The sequence below is a fragment of the Calonectris borealis genome, chromosome Z (genome assembly GCF_964195595.1).
Source record: "Calonectris borealis chromosome Z, bCalBor7.hap1.2, whole genome shotgun sequence".
Taxonomy (NCBI): Eukaryota; Metazoa; Chordata; class Aves; order Procellariiformes; family Procellariidae; genus Calonectris; species Calonectris borealis.
In genome coordinates, this window is record NC_134352.1 from 73,980,541 (window position 1) to 73,999,547 (window position 19,007).

The window sequence follows — 19,007 nt, forward strand, 5'->3', positions numbered from 1 at the left end:
GATCTCATAATCTATAGGGCCCATTTCTCCCAATATTGTATTATCCTGTTGCCCAGTATAAATCATAATTAAAAGAGGGTAGAATTCCCAAAGATAATAGAAGCATAAAATTTTTCTGATAATTGTCAAATGAATGGAAAAGAGAGACCCTAATTAGCGTTCTTCGTCATGTGGAAGGAAAATTGTGCAGAATTTAGCTAACATGGCATTCCATTTGGCAAAAGCCCGTTAGACCGTCAGCATATACATGCTTGCCATTCAAGCCAACTCGTGTAGAAGCCACCTCATCAGCATAAGTTTATCTCCAGCCCAGCCATAGCCTTTCAGTCTCTTGGCCAATGGAGTATCATAGAGGATGTCATGAAGGAGGAAGCAGGTATTACAGTGGCAAGGTGAAGCAAATTTGTAGAAAAATCAAGCTTTATAAGTTCAGTGCTCATGGAAAAACATGATTTTTTTCCAGGCTGGTCTCAGCTTTAATCATGTGTTATTGCCATGTTTTAGAACTTAACTCCTGTTGACTCTGTATTGCAAAACTGTTCGAAAGAGCTTTTGTTCTCACAAAATTACAGGCTTACTATATTCAAGGGCAAAAAGTGTTAGCAGTGGCCAAGAAATGTTTGATGCACCTGGAGGTATAAGAGATAAGCAATGTCTCTAAGCCACGCATTACACCTTGGCACCATCAACATAGGTCAATACCACTGTGTAGAATGGAACTATTTGAAAATAATTTTGTTTCATACTAGCTGTCTGTGATTCAAACCTCATCTCCTGGCTTGAGAAGAAGGATGGTATATAAATCATTACAAACACCGGGATGAATAGTCTCTTCCTCCGTGCTACCATAGTCATAACTGGCAGAGAGCCCATCTCCTCAATTCACAAGGTCCTTAGGTACTCCACCCAGTACTACTTTCATGATATAAGTAGGAGGCTTTGCTGGGTTTTAATGTCAAAAATAGTTATACACGTAAAGCTGCAGGAAAAACACAGACCTGCATATTTTGTAGGTGCTAAAAAGAACAAAGACTCATGTTCCTCAGTAATGAGAAATGTGCTGCCACTCCGAGGTTTCTGTAAAGTGATAATCATTAAAATGTTCTGGGATGTAATTTCAGTGCAATCATTGAAAATGTCACTCAAATAGAAATGCCAGGCATATAATTTTTGTTAGGGGTTACCAACCTGCATGCTAATGGAGGGAGAGAAAAAAATATCAAGAAATGACAAAGCTTTTCTTTTCCATGCAGTTAGCCAAAGACAAACAGATGAACTTTCTGAAGAATGACAGTTTGTTCCCAGGTTGAGAATTTATATGACTTATTTAATGGTTTGGCTGTAAAGTCAAAAGTAAAGTGGTTTGTAAAGGAATTCAGTTATTGGCTGCTGCTTTTGTTATGAACACAGTTCCTTTAAAAAAGGAATCAGATTTTGACTAATGGAAAAATATCATATAAAGGAAAATAAAAAGAGATTCAGGATTAGAACCAGAATTTCCTGAACCTCAGTGCCAGTTCTTATACATATTCACTAGTGGAAAATGAGTATAGCGGAGCTCTAACGCAAAGTTCTTCTCAGAGCTGGCCTCATAATCTCTCCCTTTCTCAATGAATGGAATTAGTTCTATATTTTAGCTTTGTTTTTTGAGTGTTGTCCTGAAGGGTTAGATAGTCCTAAGTTTAAAGTACCTGGAGTGCTGTGTCCAATTCGGGGCTCCCTAGTAGAAAAAAGACATGGGCATACCGGAGTGAGTCCAGCAAAGGACCGCTAAGATAATTAAGGGACTGGAGCATCTCTCCCATGAGGAGAGGCTGACAGAGCTGGGACTGTTCATCCAGGACAAGAGAAGGCTTGGGGGAATCTTATCAATGGGTGTAAATACCTGATGGGGAAAGTAAAGAAGATGGAGCCAGGCTTTTCTCAGTGGCATCCAGGGAAAGGACAAGAAGCAATGAGCACAAACTGAAGTATAGGACAATCCCCTTAAACCTAAGAAAAAACTTATTGACCATGAGGGCAGTCAAACAGTGGAAATGGTTGCCCAGAGAGATTGTGGAATTGCTATCCTTGGAGATATTCAAAACTCAACTGGACATGACCCTGGGCAGCCTGCTCTAGGTGACCCTGCTTTGAGCAGTGGGGTGGGACTAGACAATCTCTGAAGGTCTTCCAATCTCATCCATTCTGTGATTCTTTGAAATGTTTACTAAAATTCCTGCCACTTGGGTTTTTTTTTTTAAATTATTTACAACCACTATCAATAATTCTGCTCATGAATAATCCCTTCAATCTGAAGTCCTCAAAGTATCTTGGAAACATTAATTTCAATCAACATGGAAATTATAAATGTAGTTAAAAAGATACACATCTCAGTAAGATTTAGCATCTGCCCATTTTGCAGGTGGGCAAGAGATGTCCAAGATGTCAGAGACTGAGCTATTGACAGGGGTGGGGGAAGAACTCTGGAGCTTCGTCAGCAGAACATGCACCTGCTTTTTGATATTCACTTCTGTCTCCCCCATTTCTTGGATGGTACCTGGAAGGCTTGGTGTCCTCCATGATTCTCTGCCCTAGAATTTTTTTTTTCCTCCTCTTATCCACAAATTTGTGCTCCAGAACCTAAGCTTTCACTGAGGAAAGTAAAAATAGTATCAGGTCTTACACAGCAGCAGCAAGTTTCTTAACTGAAAGCCTAGTTTCAAAGCCTTTGAACCAATGCAGATTCCTACCATTGTCACTTGCAGACAGCCTGCAGAAATGCCTCTGATTTTAACAGTTGCCCCCTGTATTTCTGCAGTGTTTTTTAAGATAATGATATTACTGGTGTTAGCAGTGCTTCCTGCTGATTGTTTACATATCCAATTGATGCATTTAGCCCATAATCTGGAGTATTTGCTCTGTCATGGTACAAAAAGCACAAACTGTTTCCCATCCTTTTTAGTTTCTAGTAATGGATTGATTTATTATCAGTATTTAATTTACTTAGTGGCAAAAATGCATTAATTCAGTGAAATAAAATTTATTTCATATCAGAGTATATACTAGTGAATTTAATTCCATAGCAAAACTGACCTTGAGAAGCTGCTATGAAGCCCTCACATTCCTCCAGGAAAACGCTTACTTCCTGAAGAATTTGAGCAAAAATTGTGTCAAATCAGGCATCACTCCATAAAATTTTTCAATAATTCACGTCCATTTAACTGTTTTAAGACTCCACTTATGATATATTTTACTCCACATTATATATTTTACATGTAGCAATTCATATTTTGTAGATATTATATTTTAAAAAATCTTTAGATGCTATGATACTTAGGGTTAAAGAAAAATCTAAATAAAGCAGTGTGTAACTCCCATTATGTTCATCACACAGAAGACTGAGAAATCTCAGAAAGTAAGTTCAGATCAATAGGACTCTCAAAGGAGCAAAGAGGTTCATGCAGACAGCATAGTAAAGGACTAAGGCCATGTGCTTGATTGCTGAGCCTTATGAAGTATGAACATATCATTCCTAGAAATTATGCTTGGTAATAACACCAAAAATTAAATCTGTCTGGCCTGTGAAATTCTCATGAGAGTGAGTGAGTTTTAACAGGTGAAATTATCAGATGTGGAGCATGTAAAGAAAATATAGTATTAATGATATGAAAATCCATCACATGGAAAAATAGGATAACAAATGATTCCTGAAACACCAATGGTCTTAATAGCCTTTTTCCTCAGTAGAAGAGTCTTGCCTTTGCCACATAAAGGATCTTAAGACTGCTTTTTTCTTGCATCTGCTATTTGCAGTTGTCCCATGAATACATCATTGACATCTAACAGAGCTTTAATACTATGCTCAGAGGAAATATTCACGTATATCTAGTCTCATAAATGTATCTGCTCAGGATGTGATCCTGTAAAAGGAATCACAGCATTTGTTTACATTTTTGAATGTTGTAAGTTATTTGAAGGACAAAGTGATTCAGGATTGAGTATTAAAATGAAAAGGAATAACCTTAAGCTAATAAATAAATGAACTAAAAATAAATAGTCATACTTTGTACAGCAACACGATTGTTATTGTGCACTTGTTGACTTGGTGATTTTCTGTTTGTGTATACTGTTGTATACACGACATATGCATACATACATATATTGTGAAACTATTCTAAGTATATGCAGGTATAAAAAGTAAGCACTCTTGCTCAAATCAGAGTTTTTGAGATCTAGAAAATAGCCCTTGACCTTTTCCTTTCATATGCTTCTACGCATACATGAGTATTTTCAAGTACCAGTTTCACCTTTCAGAGAATGAATTTTGTTTAAGCTGTTAAAGAGTTAGGCAATTAAATTAGAGTTGGAAACTGAAATAGTGGAATAGATTTTGAAATGCAATGCGCATCAACATTGCAGAACCAGTGTTCTTCTGCACTACTGGAGGAGGAATGTACCAGAAATCTCTATTAAAAAACTTTCCTCTTGATTTTCCTTTCATATCAAAGACAAAATAGGCTGTGAGAAGTGGCTAAATGTTACTGTGTTTATTTAACCTTCCAACAACTGAGGCATTGCCTATCTCTTGTCTGTATAGGATAACACAGCATTCTGACTGCACCTAGAGCTTCTGTCGAAGGGCAGTAGTATATCCATACATGAGGTTAGTGGTTGTGTGTTCAGATCTGTACACCTGTCACTCTCAGTCTGTGTGATTCTGGATGCCTGCCCTGAGTAGCCCACACTATAGTCCAGAACGGAGAAACGAGGTTTGCATCTGCATGCGGCTTCATTGGCAGTAGGCATCTGAAGCAGTTCCGGAACATTGCAGAGGTGGTGAACTGAGTGTGTCCTTAGTGTATGTTATTCAGCAGCATTTAACTGTGAAGAAGAATTGATCTGTATTATTGAACAGCTAGTAATTTCTGTGCCAGTCAGCATACTTCATAGAAGGTAGCTATGTAAATGGAAAGTAAGACAGCAAATATTTAAATGCAGCTAGGGCTCTGAAAGTGAGGTAAAAATCAGTTTGAAGAAATCTGAGAAAAAAAAAGCAGACAAACGGTATTTATAACCCAATGGACTTTGATGACTCACTTGGTCTACTTATTTCTAAAATGTATGTTTACATCTAAAGATTTCAAAATGCCTCAATTACCCATCCATATTGTCTGCAACTAATTTACCTTCTTAAGGTCCTATTGCTATTTGTGCTGTCTTGAAAGACCACCTCAAGGCAACCCTCAAAACCTGTTCTTCATCCAGTTTTGCAAGCTGAGTCCCTACACTCTCTGAGCTGCACCTGGGACAAAATTCCAGAGAGGAGGAAGGACAGGTGCCTCTTCCACCCACTGCCGAGGCTGGTTCTTAGAGCCCGAATAGTTTCTGTGTGCTTGAGCTGCTTCACAGCTGCTTTGTTCTGGGTGCTGGTGATAGCCGCCCAAGACTGTTATACCAGCAGCCTCGTCAGAGGTGTAATCATCCTTTTCTCATGCACCCTGAAGGATGCACAAATTTTGAGTGGAAGAAGACCTTAAGGGAGACAGAGAGCTGACTGTTCTGGCTCAAGGTTCCTACCATGCCCAGTTAAACAATCAATCTGAATTGGATTTGAAAGTCTGGTGCCAGTGTCTATTAAACAGTGTCAGATCATATATTCAACATACTGTCAGTGGACCAACTCAAGGATTAAATTAAAAGAGTAATTTAAAACATGGTTGTGTTATTCTTCAATGATTTTTCCATTTAAATAATATAAAATATGCTGCTACCTAGGGCGTGCAGCCAAGAAGATGCAGGCATATGGCCATAAAAGGCATCACTGAAAAGGCAACTTGAAAAGATACAGATAACAATAATGACTGAAAGTGTGGATCCAAGTTTCAATAAAAATTACTTTTATATCAATTGAAAAGGTCAGGCTTTATGTAAGCAAGGACTTAAAAGCCTGTGTGGTTATTACCTAAAGCAAAACCCACAGTTACGGCATTTTTTCCTCCTGCCATTTCATAAATGTCAGCATAAGGTTTTTTTTTCTGGGATTGTGGAAGAAATATTGTGGATTAAACACAAAATGAATGTTTTTACCATTTGAAATATGATTGGGTCACTGGGTGCCTACAAAAAATTACTAATTAAAGTTGATTGTAATGGGATATAAAACAAAATGTGTTGATGTTAATTATAGAGGCTGATAGTTGATTTATAGTGATCTAAATTACCACGCTTAAAATTATTTCAGCTGTTAGTAAAATGTACTAGTTTGCTGCAGTTTACCATGAAGTCCACCATACAGAGGGCAAGCATGAAGATTCCTGATGCTTGCCCTTTTTCTTTGATTCCTTGTAAATATCAAATACTTCTAAAAGAAGTATCTTTGATATTTCACATTTATTACCTTCACATTTTCTTTTTTTGACATTCTTGTGAGATGATAGTTTTTGTCTGATTAAAACATGCAGATCTGACATTTCAGATGCTTGGGCATAAAAGTCATCTTTGTCCACCTGCAGTTATTGAAACCTTTGAATTTTCATCAGAGTTTTCTTTTAGGTGAAAATCAGATGGTTTTACTTGCAAGCAGTTCTGAATTGACCACCAAATAACAGGAAGGTACTGAAGAAAAATGCTAAAATAGATTTTTGCTCTCGTACAAAATATATTTTTTGTTCCTTGAAATCTTTTCTTCTCCAAATTCTGTTTAGTAGCTATTTCTTCATTATTTAACCAAGAAGTGTGCAAACTCCACAGGGCGAACGGAAACATTCATGTTAAATTTAATTGGACATATTTGGTGTTACAGCAGAGCTAAGGGAGAGGAAGTCGACCGACCTGGCTGAACGGGGAGCTCTGGCTGGGACTTAGGAAAAAAAGGAGAGTTTATCACCTTTGGAAGAGGGGGCAGGCAACTCAAGAAGAGTACAGGGATCGCGTTAGGTCGTGCAGGGAGGAAATTAGAAAGGCAAAAGCTAGAACTCAACCTGGTCACTGTCATGAGAGACAACAAAAAATGCTTTTACAAGTATATTAATGACAAAAGGAGAGCCAAGGAGAATCTCCATCCTCTATTGGATGCGGGAGGGGGAACATTGCCACTAAGGATGAGGAAAAAACTGAGGTACTTAATGCCTTCTTTGCCTCAGTCTTTAATAGTCAGAGCAGTTATCCTCAGGGTACTCAGCCCCCTGAGCTGGAAGACAGGGACGGAGAGCAAGATAAACCCCCCATAATCCAAGAGGAAGCAGTTAACGACCTGCTACGCCACCTGGACGCTCACAAGTCTATGGGGCCGGATGGGATCCACCCGAGGGTACTGAGGGAGCTGGCGGAGGAGCTTGCCGAGCCGCTCTCCATCATTTACCAGCAGCCCTGGTTAACTGGGGAGGTCGCGGACGACTGGAGGCTTGCCAATGCGACTCCCATCTACAAGAAGGGCTGGAAGGAGGACCCGGGGAACTACAGGCTGGTCAGCCTGACCTCGGTGCCGGGGAAGATCATGGAGCGGTTCGTCTTGAGGGCGCTCACAAGCCACGTGCAGGACAACCAGGGGATCAGGCCCAGCCAGCATGGGTTCATGGAAGGCAGGTCCTGCTTGACCAACCTGATCTCCTCCTATGACCAGGTGACCCGCCCCATGGATGAGGGAAAGGCAGTGGATGTGGTCTACCTGGACCTCAGTAAAGCCTTTGACACTGTTTCCCACAGCATTCTCCTAGAGAAGCTGGCGGCTCATGGCCTAGACAGGTGCACTCTTCGCTGGGTAAAAAACTGGCTGGACGGCCGAGCCCAGAGAGTTGTGGTCAACAGAGTTAAATCCAGTTGGCGGCCGGTCACGAGCGGTGTTCCCCAGGGCTCAGTTTTGGGGCCAGTCCTGTTCAATATCTTTATCAATGATCTGGATGAGGGGATCTGGATGAGGGGATCTGGATGAGGGGATCCCTCAGAAAGTTTGCAGATGACACCAAGTTGGGCGGGAGAGTTGATCTGCTGGAGGGTAGGAAGGCTCTGCAGAGGGACCTGGACAGGCTGGATCGATGGGCCAAGGCCAACTGTATGAGGTTCAACAAGGCCAAGTGCCGGGTCCTGCACTTCGGCCACACAACCCCAGGCAACGCTACAGGCTTGGGGAAGAGTGGCTGGAAAGCTTCCCAGAGGAAAAGGACCTGGGGGTGCTGGTTGACAGCCGGCTGAACACAAGCCGGCAGTGTGCTCAGGTGGCCAAGAAGGCCAACGGCATCCTGGCCTGTATCAGAAATAGTGTGGCCAGCAGGAGCAGGGAGGTGATCGTGCCCCTGTACTCGGCACTGGTGAGGCCGCACCTCGAATCCTGTGTTCAGTTTTGGGCCCCTCAGTACAAGAAGGACATGGAGGTGCTGGAGCGTGTCCAGAGAAGGGCAACGAAGCTGGTGAAGGGCCTGGAGCACAAGTCTTATGAGGAGCGGCTGAGGGAACTGGGACTGTTCAGTCTGGAGAAGAGGAGGCTGAGGGGAGACCTCATCGCGCTCTACAACTCCCTGAAAGGAGGTTGTAGCGAGGTGGGGGTTGGTCTCTTCTGCCAAGTAACTAGCGATAGGACGAGAGGAAACGGCCTCAAGTTGCGCCAGGGGAGGTTTAGATTGGACATTAGGAGAAATTTCTTTACTGAAAGAGTGGTCAGGCCTTGGAACAGGCTGCCCAGGGAAGTGGTTGAGTCACCATCCCTGGAAGTATTTAAAAGACGTGTAAATGTGGCGCTTAGGGACATGGTTTAGTGGGCATGGTAGTGTTGGGTTGACGGTTGGACTTGATGATCTTAGAGGTCTTTTCCAACCTTAATGATTCTATGATTCTATGATTCTTATGTCCTTAGTTTGTTAAAACTAAACACTATCCATAGTCTGAAACCTAATATCCCATATTTAGTTAATCTTTATTCATGAAGCCATTTGCTTGCCTTGCTGCACAATGATGATTTCTCTCTCTTTGCAAAACGAATTTCTTCAAGTAGTTTCTTGACACGTTTTATCTACTGTGTCACAGATGCAAATATTACCTGGTAGAAACTCATTCATCAGTAGTTGACACAATACTGTCCTTGCAGTTTCTAAGGAACAGAGCAAGTGAGTTAATGAATGAATGGGTTAATGAATGAATACATTAATAAATTTACCTTTAACCTCCAGAGATTGCAATGTAAGTCTTTATTCTGTAAACAAGTACATAAAAGTCTCACAGTCTGCAACCTCAGGGTCATTTCCTTATACTGCAAAACAAACGAAAAATCTAAACCACAATTCACCATGACTGAGAATCTCCAAGGAATAGCAGCCTGGGGTGAAGATGGGGGGTAGATCAGGTTAGTGCTATACTTCATTCAGTTTATGTATTAACCGTGAAGAAATTAGGAGGGAAATTCACACTCCTGATCAAAGGGTGAATTCAGTTCCTTCAGAACACATATTGCAACTTTAAGGAGCTTCAGTATTCTTCCGCTGCAAAACTGTAATTAAACAGATATTTTTGCTGGAAGATGAGCATCTATGTGGAACTTAACAGGGTTGTGATACATCAGTATTGATACTGTTACTGATTTGGCATGTAGAAAGTTCAGAGTAGTTTGAACATTTGACTTTCTGTAATGAGACACTCCCCATAAGGAAGCTGTGTGGTTTTTACTGACATTAGAGATTAATGCCACCTATGTAAACACCTGTAGAAAATAATCTGTTTCTAAAATGTGTTAAACACTAGTCTACTCAGGAATTATGCACCAGAGGAGATTTACAAAACGCCACCAAGATTAGAGCTAGGCATGGGAAAGATACTTCTCTGCATATCCACATATTTCTGTATTAAAGGGAGTATAATGCTTTAGGTTAGAAGTGCCAAAAGATTAATTATTTTAAGCTCAGGAAAGTGAAGGTTGAAGGTTAAATATTGTTTTATTCCCTTTATTGTCAGCAGTTTCTCTTAAATAATTGTAAGAAAAGATTTTTCGCTCAGTTTTAGATTACCAGGATAACATTGTTTCATTCCTTTAGCTAACCAGTGTGCCACTTGGTCTGTACATGGCATTAGTGGTAGCCTTTAGCATGCAACCACAAAGGTCTTTTATCAACAAGTTTGAAGCTCGGGGAATATGTTGAGAAATGTTCATGTTCACAATTAATAGGCCATTGAGTGTTTATAGCAGTTTGATTGGAGTAGTAATTTTTGGTAATTGTGTTCTTTTAAGCACTTAAGCAATTCAAGTGTAAATGTACAACATGTACTCAGAAAAAGACAAAGAAACAGCTACTTTTACGACCTCATACTGAGGACCTCCTGAAAAAGAGAACACTGAAACAGAAAACAATTATTTCTCCAATAGTTTTCTCTGCTCCCACTGATATTGTTAATTACTGAGCATATTTGCAATTGAACAAGAGCATTTATTCCCCTGCAGCCAGGTTCTTTCTGTTACAGTCCTATCACAGTCATAAAGCTTTGAAGAGAGACTCCAGACACAGACTCAGCCAAAATGCACTGTCTCAGTGAGAGGGAACAAAGAAACGGTGCTAGAGCTAAGGGCACAGCTTTCTTCAGCATTGCCCTGCTGATGCTTGCAGGCACTAGGATCCAGAAGATGCTTCTCCTCCACCCAACCCCATTGCCTGTGTTCACCAAGAAAAGGCTATTGGGGGATGGCATCCAATGGATGGAGTTTTGAAACTCAAAGGGGATATTGGAATACATTCAAAATTACAACTTTAGCTGACACCTTACTGCCCAGTGCCAACAGATTATTTGTTCTTCCCCCTTCTGTGTCCTTCCTCATTGTCTCCTTCCCTCAGATTCACTACATAAACCTTTCACACTTTTCTCTGTTAACTGTGTTCCCTTTACTACTTTCAAAGTGCTGTTCCTTTGCTTTCTGTAAGGTTTTAGTCATTTCAGTCTCTCCGCAATAAACTTCCTTACCTCTACACCAGCATCTTCCCCCAGAAATGTCAAAATAGCAAGACATTTTGTGCCATTGCGTTGCTAATTGAAATTCTGTGTATAATTAAAGATTATCAGAAATCTTTCATCACAACATGTTTTCATTGGGGAAAAAAGTTATAATAAAACTGCAATTATTTGCTTAGATTTCAGAAATTGTTTTACTGGAAAATTTCAAAACAAAATGCTTTATGTTGATATTTGGTGATATTTGTTCATTTTGGAATTTTTAAAATTTGCATGCATTGGCTTTGGTTGAAAAAGAATTTGTGACATTCTGAAATTACATTCTGAAGAGAATTTTCTAAAACTGATTCTTCACAGGCAGTTTCCAGTTTATTGGAATCCAGGGATATTTTGAAAATATTTTATGATGAAAATAATCTTCGGTTTCAAATGAAAAATGTTCAAGTTTTGACCTGCTTGTTATATCCCTTTCTTCCACTCTGTATTATTAATTAGTTATTTATATTTTCAGTTCTTAAGAGCAGGAACTCTTTCTTTGTACAGTACCTAAGACAGTGGGATTCTATCTTTGTTCTCAGGACTATCATAATAAATATGATTTGAGTAATGATTATTTGATGTAGAAATACTTGAGTGAGAGTCATTGTCCTGGTTAATGCAGGAGGTAAGGTCAATTCTATCATGGTCCTTTCCAATCACTGATATGAACAAGCCAGTGCTTATGGCGCTATTGTGGCTTTGGTAAAAAACACATTTTATATCAGTCATGTTATGTAGGGATGCGTCACCAGTTAACAGTATCACTTCCTGATGAAAGCAGTCATGAAAGCAGAATAAAACTTGCTGGTAGGATAGAATGTTTTGGTGTACTACCAAGTAGTAGAAATCAGAAAAAGTAGAGGAAACTTTATTTTTACTTAGTGATCACAACCATACATTTTCTCTTAGAACTAGGCTTCTTTTTAAATGTGGAACAACTGCGTAATTTTTGAAATGTCTCTGTGAAGTGATCTAGGCAGATTGTATTTTCGGAGAATTCTTCTACTTAGCCAGTCTTGAGTCAAACTGTGTTCCCAGCATGCACACTGACAACTAGATTTCTGTCCTCTCTAAAACAGGGAGCACTTATTAAGCTCCATCTTTAAACTACATTTCACCTCATGTCATGGTTGAGTAGCTTCACTGCAAACATTATTTCTGCCATATTCAGTTGTACGTTATGTATGCCATTTCATATATGCACACAAAAAAGAAACTGTTTATCGCCCTCAATTAAATCTGATCCTCTGTAACGGCATGATGTCTAGCTGCCAAATAATTTCATGGTATTTTTATTGTTCTCATCAGCTTTACTGAAATATGCTATTTTGTTTCAAATTGTTTAGAAAGAGAAGATTTTGTAAGAAATAGTATGATGAAGTTAGTTATTTCAGAGTTAGTAATTTAATGTATAAATAGTTTTTCTTGCTTTGGCAGATAAGTTGCCCATTGAAGCTCATCTAAATTATTTCTTCACAGTATAGTGTATTCAGATGGGATGACAAGAACAGTTAGTTAAACATAGTGGCTTTTTTTGGGAAAACATTTAATTTCAGCCTGTTAGAGGCAGCTGAATCAGGCAGCCCCATAGATGTGAGGATGCTGTAGGTCCATATTCTCAGGTTCTGCCAGTAGCGAACCTGAGCAGCTGCTCCCGATGGGTGGACACACGGACACAATAAACACACACAAAAGCCACACACATCAACAAAGATGTTACACATACATTCACACATATATGTGTGTATTTGCACAAAAAAAATGGATCACTTTAGTAGCTGGTCTTAGATGCTCAGTCGACCCAGTAGCTGGCCCCAGGCCCTCTGGTCTCCCCAGTTGCCAGGCAGTTGTGTATGAGCCCAGAGGTTTGCAATCCCACTCCTCACTGGCTAATCCAAATGCAAGTTCACTAGCATCCAAATGTACCCGCTCAGAACAGAGCATACCCAGACAGAAGATAGTTAGAAATAGGAATTAATGAGAGTATAGGGTAGACTACGATGATTAGGAACACATCTCAGTCAGACAAGCCACCAGTTTACACTTAACTGATACATTTATTCCCCTTTTCACCTTATTTTCCCATGCTTGTTTCTCCCCAGTCCACTTTGATTCCTTCCTTTCCTCCCCAAATTCTTTCCCCGCTGCATCCCCGAATGAGTGCTACACCTCCTCCAGTCTGTGAGGCATATGGGGAAGGGGATTTGTTTGGTTGGCTCCTCCTGGTGCGTTCCACACAAGGGACAATGGTCTGACTGTGCTTTGGCAGTTTTAGGCGCAGCCAATTCCCTCCACCCATTTTCACTGATTAATCTGCTAGGGTTCCTACCCTGACCCCATCAATTTTCATCTGATCCTGTCCTGGCCTTTGTGTAGATGGTGATTAGCCTTTAATTGCATAGCCTAGCACAGTCTACTGGTAAATCTAAACTGCATCCTAAATTGCCTCAAAATTTTGTGCTTTCATTGAAGCAGATAAAGGAAAGAGTGTACAGTAACACGTATTTTACCATAGTTGCTATTGCTTTCAATGTTTAAATGTATTGACTTTGTATTGAGTGTATTTGTCTGAATCAGCTAATACAAAGAGTGATTTTTTTTGCTCTTTTTGTTTTAGGAATAAAGTAGTGATACTTCCAGTAATATACTAATCCTGGGATTTTTTTCTCTTGCAGATTATCAAGTGATCTGATGTTCATGAAAGAGAGGAACAAAAATCTTCCTTGCACACATGAATCCTTTAGGTAGGAAACTGGACTTTATATATATATATATAAAAATATATATGCTACATATAAATAATATTTAAAATTTTTATAGCAGATAATGACTGTGGAGTTGAGCTTGGTAGTTGGTAGAGATGAACTTCCATCACATTTCTTGAGCAATTTTCAAGTTCTAATGTAAATTCTAACTTCAAACTCTAAAATTTTACTCTTTACAGCTTATGCTTTTCTTGTCTGCAAAAGCCTGCTGTAAAAATAATAATCCTGAAATTATGGCTAAACGTACAGATCACCAGGGAAGAAAATAGAATATTCAGGACCTGTGATACTGGTAGAGGAAGATTGTTATTGTTAGCTAAATCATGCTTTACAGGGAAAACAAAGGCAGTAGAGATGATATTTGGAAAAGGAAAAAAAAAACTAGTAGGGAGGGATCAGTTTTTGGCTTTTGTTACATTTCTAGTATGAGTCTGAGCAAAGTACTTAATCGTTCTCTGTCTTGGTTCTCCATCTATAAAGTAGGAATAAGGGTGCTTTCTTCTTGTTGTCTTGACTTTTCCTGTCAGTTCAGTTGTTGAGAGTTTTAAAAAGAGTTTCAGGCTCAGTTCTGTAAAATCAATAGGAGTTAAGTGCATAAATACTTTGATGGAGAAGTAAGTGTCTGCTTTCAAGAATCTGGAGTTTCATGATTTTTCTTTTTCAAAAATGACTTAAGTCTTTCAGACTCAGGAGCACATCCCCATGGGTGAGAGAAGTTGTTCCATTCATCACCACATGTTTACTGCTAATCAAAGGAAGGACTACAAAAGGTTGTTAGGAGAAGGTTTATTTAAGAGAGAAATTTAGGAAAAATATATTAGAAACCCTTATAGGCTTTTCAGCTGAAATTTAAAAGAACTTGTAGATCCTTCCAACTTGTAGATCCTTTATGCAACAGAAGTATGAAGTGCTTGGTCCCAAGAAATTAACTGGATGTGTAGGTTCCCTTACATAGCCAACAGCAGGAACTAAGCATCCTTACAAAGCACTCCACAAAACCTATGTGCTAAAAGTAGCCACCTGGAATCAGTCACGAGAAATTCAGATCAGAGACATGCCTGAACTCCCTATCTTCTCTGGAGCCTATACATCTCCATAAAGGCTGTACTGGGTGCCTGAGGGATTCAGAATTTGGATACTTCCAGTTAGGGCTCGTTCAGAGAGGGAAAGCAGAGCACTGCATATCCACAGATTTTAATTTGCAGTATAATCCCAACCATCACTGTCATTCAGAAACACATCTAGTGATAGTGATGCCCAAGTCTTGGCTAGGGACATATATCAGTGTGGCATTCGAGAACTCAGCATGGGAAGACAGACTGATGCAATGTCCACGGTATAGTTGGATGTATGGCCAGCAGGATTCTGGATGGTCTAACAGACTGTCACATTCTTGCTTTATTCTGTTCTTTATTTGTATTTGGTTTCATATAGCTGTATTTCAGCCTTTCAAATGGTAATGAACTGCCGTGTTTTGAGACTCCTTAAACTGCCTTCCCCCAGGCCTGGAAGGTGAACATTGTTTATCATCATAATTAGTGGGAATGTGTACAGATTGGTAAAATACTTTCAGCTTTAGATTTCTTTAGCAGCACAAGCAAAGCTTGTGATGGACATGATGTCATTCCCAGTGGGGGCTCTACAGTTGTCCCCCTTCCTGCAAGCCTGAAAACATTGGAGATAGAAAATTTTTCCATCGGTGCAGAACTGAGTAAAGACTTCTCTGTCAATCTCAAGAAATTTATCCATCAGCATAGGCAAGAAAGGGAGAGAAAGGAATGTAAGGACTAGAACTCAGTTACGACAAGGACATTTTTCTCTCAACCCTGCTCCACACCTGATTTCAGTATTGGTATTTAACTTTCAGCTTCATCTAGTAGCGTTGTAAGCACAGTTTTCAAACCTACAATTTCATATTATTAATTGCAGATTAGGGTTATTTTACAGGAATATCTAGCACTTCTGTGCATTCTAAAACCCCAGTAATCATTTCTATTTCCATCAAGGCACACTGTTTTCTGGGTGCAATGTGCAGCTGTTGAATACTATTTAACAGCTGTGTTAAAAGGGAGAAATTCAACTATAACGTCAGAATATAACAACTTTGTTGGAATTAAATCAAAACCTTCAAAAAGTAGGCATATGATCTTTTAATTTTAAGTTACTCAACCCTTGGTTTTGCATGACATTTCTGGCAAATCAATGTCCACTGTGTCCCTTATAAAAGAATGCATTCAGTCCTAAAAGTGAGGCATTCCCTGACAGCATCTTCAGTAATGCTAGTTAGCCTTCTATGAAAACATTTTCAAGTCATAGATAGGGGAGACACACTTTTGATACTGTTATGACAAAGTGGGCATTATTTTTTCTATTAAAGTAAGTATTTTTAAAAAACAAGACATCTCTCCAGAAGCCTTATAAACAACATTTGAACCACAAATACCAAATACCAGGCAACCATGGAAACATAGGCACTGGAACAAATGGAATATGGTTAATGTGCCTGCAGCCTCCTGGCCACTGCTCTGCTGCTGCTTACATTCCTTCAGAAAGCAATACAAATATCAGAATGAAGCTTTTCTAAGATGCTTTTAAGCATGATCTTCAAATAACAGAGGTTCTGATAATTCTTTAATAGAAAATATTTTGAAAGCATTAAATCCTGAATGTAAAATAGGACATCCAGCCATCTCATACTTCTGCACAGTTTTCTAACTGTTAATAATTCAAGGTATTTAACTTGAATTGAAACACTGGCCTGGAAAGCATATATTGGGTCACAAAGTCCAGTCCTCAGCTATCACAAACAACCATGTCATATATATTTCATAATAGATCAGACTGCCTGGGAAAACTAAATGGGATTTTTGTGTTTGGAAGACTATTCTAGAAACCCACTGCTGTGATGGTAACATCTTTCACTAATTTTTGGCGCTAATTATGGCCATCTATTCTTCTTCCAATATTTGCTAGAGTTTATACATTCTTATTTTCCCTCTTTTGATGCTAATCTCCTGCTATGTTTATAGAAGACAACCATCCTCGCATGGAGTAAAAAGCCAATTCTTTAAATTGCCATCATAAGACAGGCTGTGTGTCCCCTGCTCATCTTCGTAGTTGTGTTCTAAATCTGTTCTAAATAGGTTAACCTGATTTTTTTTTCCCAAGTATAGGTGACCAGAATTGTACATAGAGTTTAGTCTGTGGCACTAATAGGTCCATATTGCTCGCCTGTATCTCTCCTGTTCTTTTTCACAGCCACATTACAGAAGTGGTTCACGATCATCTCATTTTTAAAAAATGAATGCTCCCAAGGAAAAATACTTGTTTTTAAATGCATTAATTTCATCGTATCTCTATTAATCTGATTCTTTAGGTCTTCGGTTTCCAAAGTTATCTCACTTTTCCTTGCAGAGTGCTCTAATACAGCTCTTTCTTAATGATGCCTCTCTCTTTTGTCGTATTGACAAATTTAATTCTTTTACTCACTGTAATCAGTTTCTCTTATCTGTCAATTCTTCACACAGAAAAGATACGTCTGTAAAAGCAAAAAAAAAAATCATGATACCAGTTCCCTATAAGGAAGCAAAGCATGAATCTCAGTTTGAAAGTGCTGTATTTTGCAAATGTTCCACCTATTTTTAGAAATAATAAAATATTGTAATTGGTATCATATGTACATGAAATAGTTACTGTTTATAGTTCATTATTTCACCTTTGCTTGAGAAAATTGTGCCTTGTTCTTGCATGAGCTCAATGGTCTGTGCTCCACATTACATAACATCAAGTTTTCAGCTCATTTCTGAAGTTAAACACTAACGTTTGTGCCTGCCGTTTGTTTACAGTCATAAAATTTACATGTGCTTACACAAAACTGGAATTTATGTTTAAATGGTTTGCTCTCCACTGACTGTATATGCACAGATTGCTGTAAGTGAGTTTAAAACTAACCCAGATGCGATTTTGCAGCCTGTAACTCAGTTACATGTGTGAAACGTGCCTGGATATTCAGAAGTGGTATATGGAAATTTAGCCAACCGTTGTTCTTCACCACATTGTCCACAGTAAACATGTTTTAGACTCAGTTAAATTAACTGATACTTCATTTGCCTTTGTGCTTGAAAAACATAGGCTGACAGATTATAGTTTCTTGATACAGAAAATGAATTGCGTAATGAAAATTGAGTCATCTGATAAACCACAAAGAATTTTTCCTCAGCAAAGAGACAGCTTGTTCCCACGCTGTGCTACACTGAATGGGTTCCAAGCATACAAATACCTGTCAGATGTGCTTGGTAGGAGTGGAAAGCTGAGGTAAGGAGTTTCCTATTTAGATAGTACATTGTTCTTCTTTAGTTTCAAAGAGTGAACCTGGCTACTGAGAATCTAATAGCCGACTCCAGTCACCATCTCCAAACAGGAAGCATATTGGTGGGAGAAGCAGGAGTTTTGCATGCAGTTATTCTGTCTTTTCTTCAGGCTAAGCAAACAGATTTAGCAGCAACAGCGACTCCTGATCACCCTGAGCTGTAACCTGAATTATGAGGACATCTAGTGGTGTCAGCCCACTGCAGGGACTGGATCTTCACAGCCGGTGGCTTCCCACTTGCACCTCTCTATTTCAGCCGAGTTCTGCAACACTGCCTCTGGCCTTTACAGGTTGAAGAAAGAGGGTTAATTGCATCCCATCCTGCATTTTCACCTGATAAATTAACTGTAACTACGCTACTTTTTCCTTGGTTTTTTTTTCTCTGATCTTGGCATTTCCAGTTTACTGCAAAATCAAATGCAGTAAAAACAATGAGTTGAACGCACAGAAAGAGTAGCATTTTTCAGCTCAGGTGATCTTGAATTCAACATTGACAGTCCCAAATATTCATAAGTCATGAGATTGGCTCAAAAATCATAAATTTCTAAATAAATTTTGGATTTTTTCTATTTGCTTTCTGTTTTCAAGACTTTCAGAGTTCAAATATGTTGAGCTCTTCTTTGTATTAACAGGGATAAAAATGTATTTTTTGTTACTGAAAGACTGATTTCTTAGGTAACTTAATGAGTCTAAAAGTTGAAGCTTTAAGAAAAGCACCCAGTATCCCAAGATGCTGTTGTGGTTTAACCCCAGCCAGCTGCTAAGCACCACACAGCCGCTTGCTCACTCCCTGATGGTGGGAGGGGGGAGAGAATCGGAAAAAAGGTAAAACTCATGGGTTGAGATAAAGACAAATTAATGCGACAGAAAAGGAAGAAAATAATAATAATAATAATGGTAAAAGAATATACAAAACAAGTGATGTA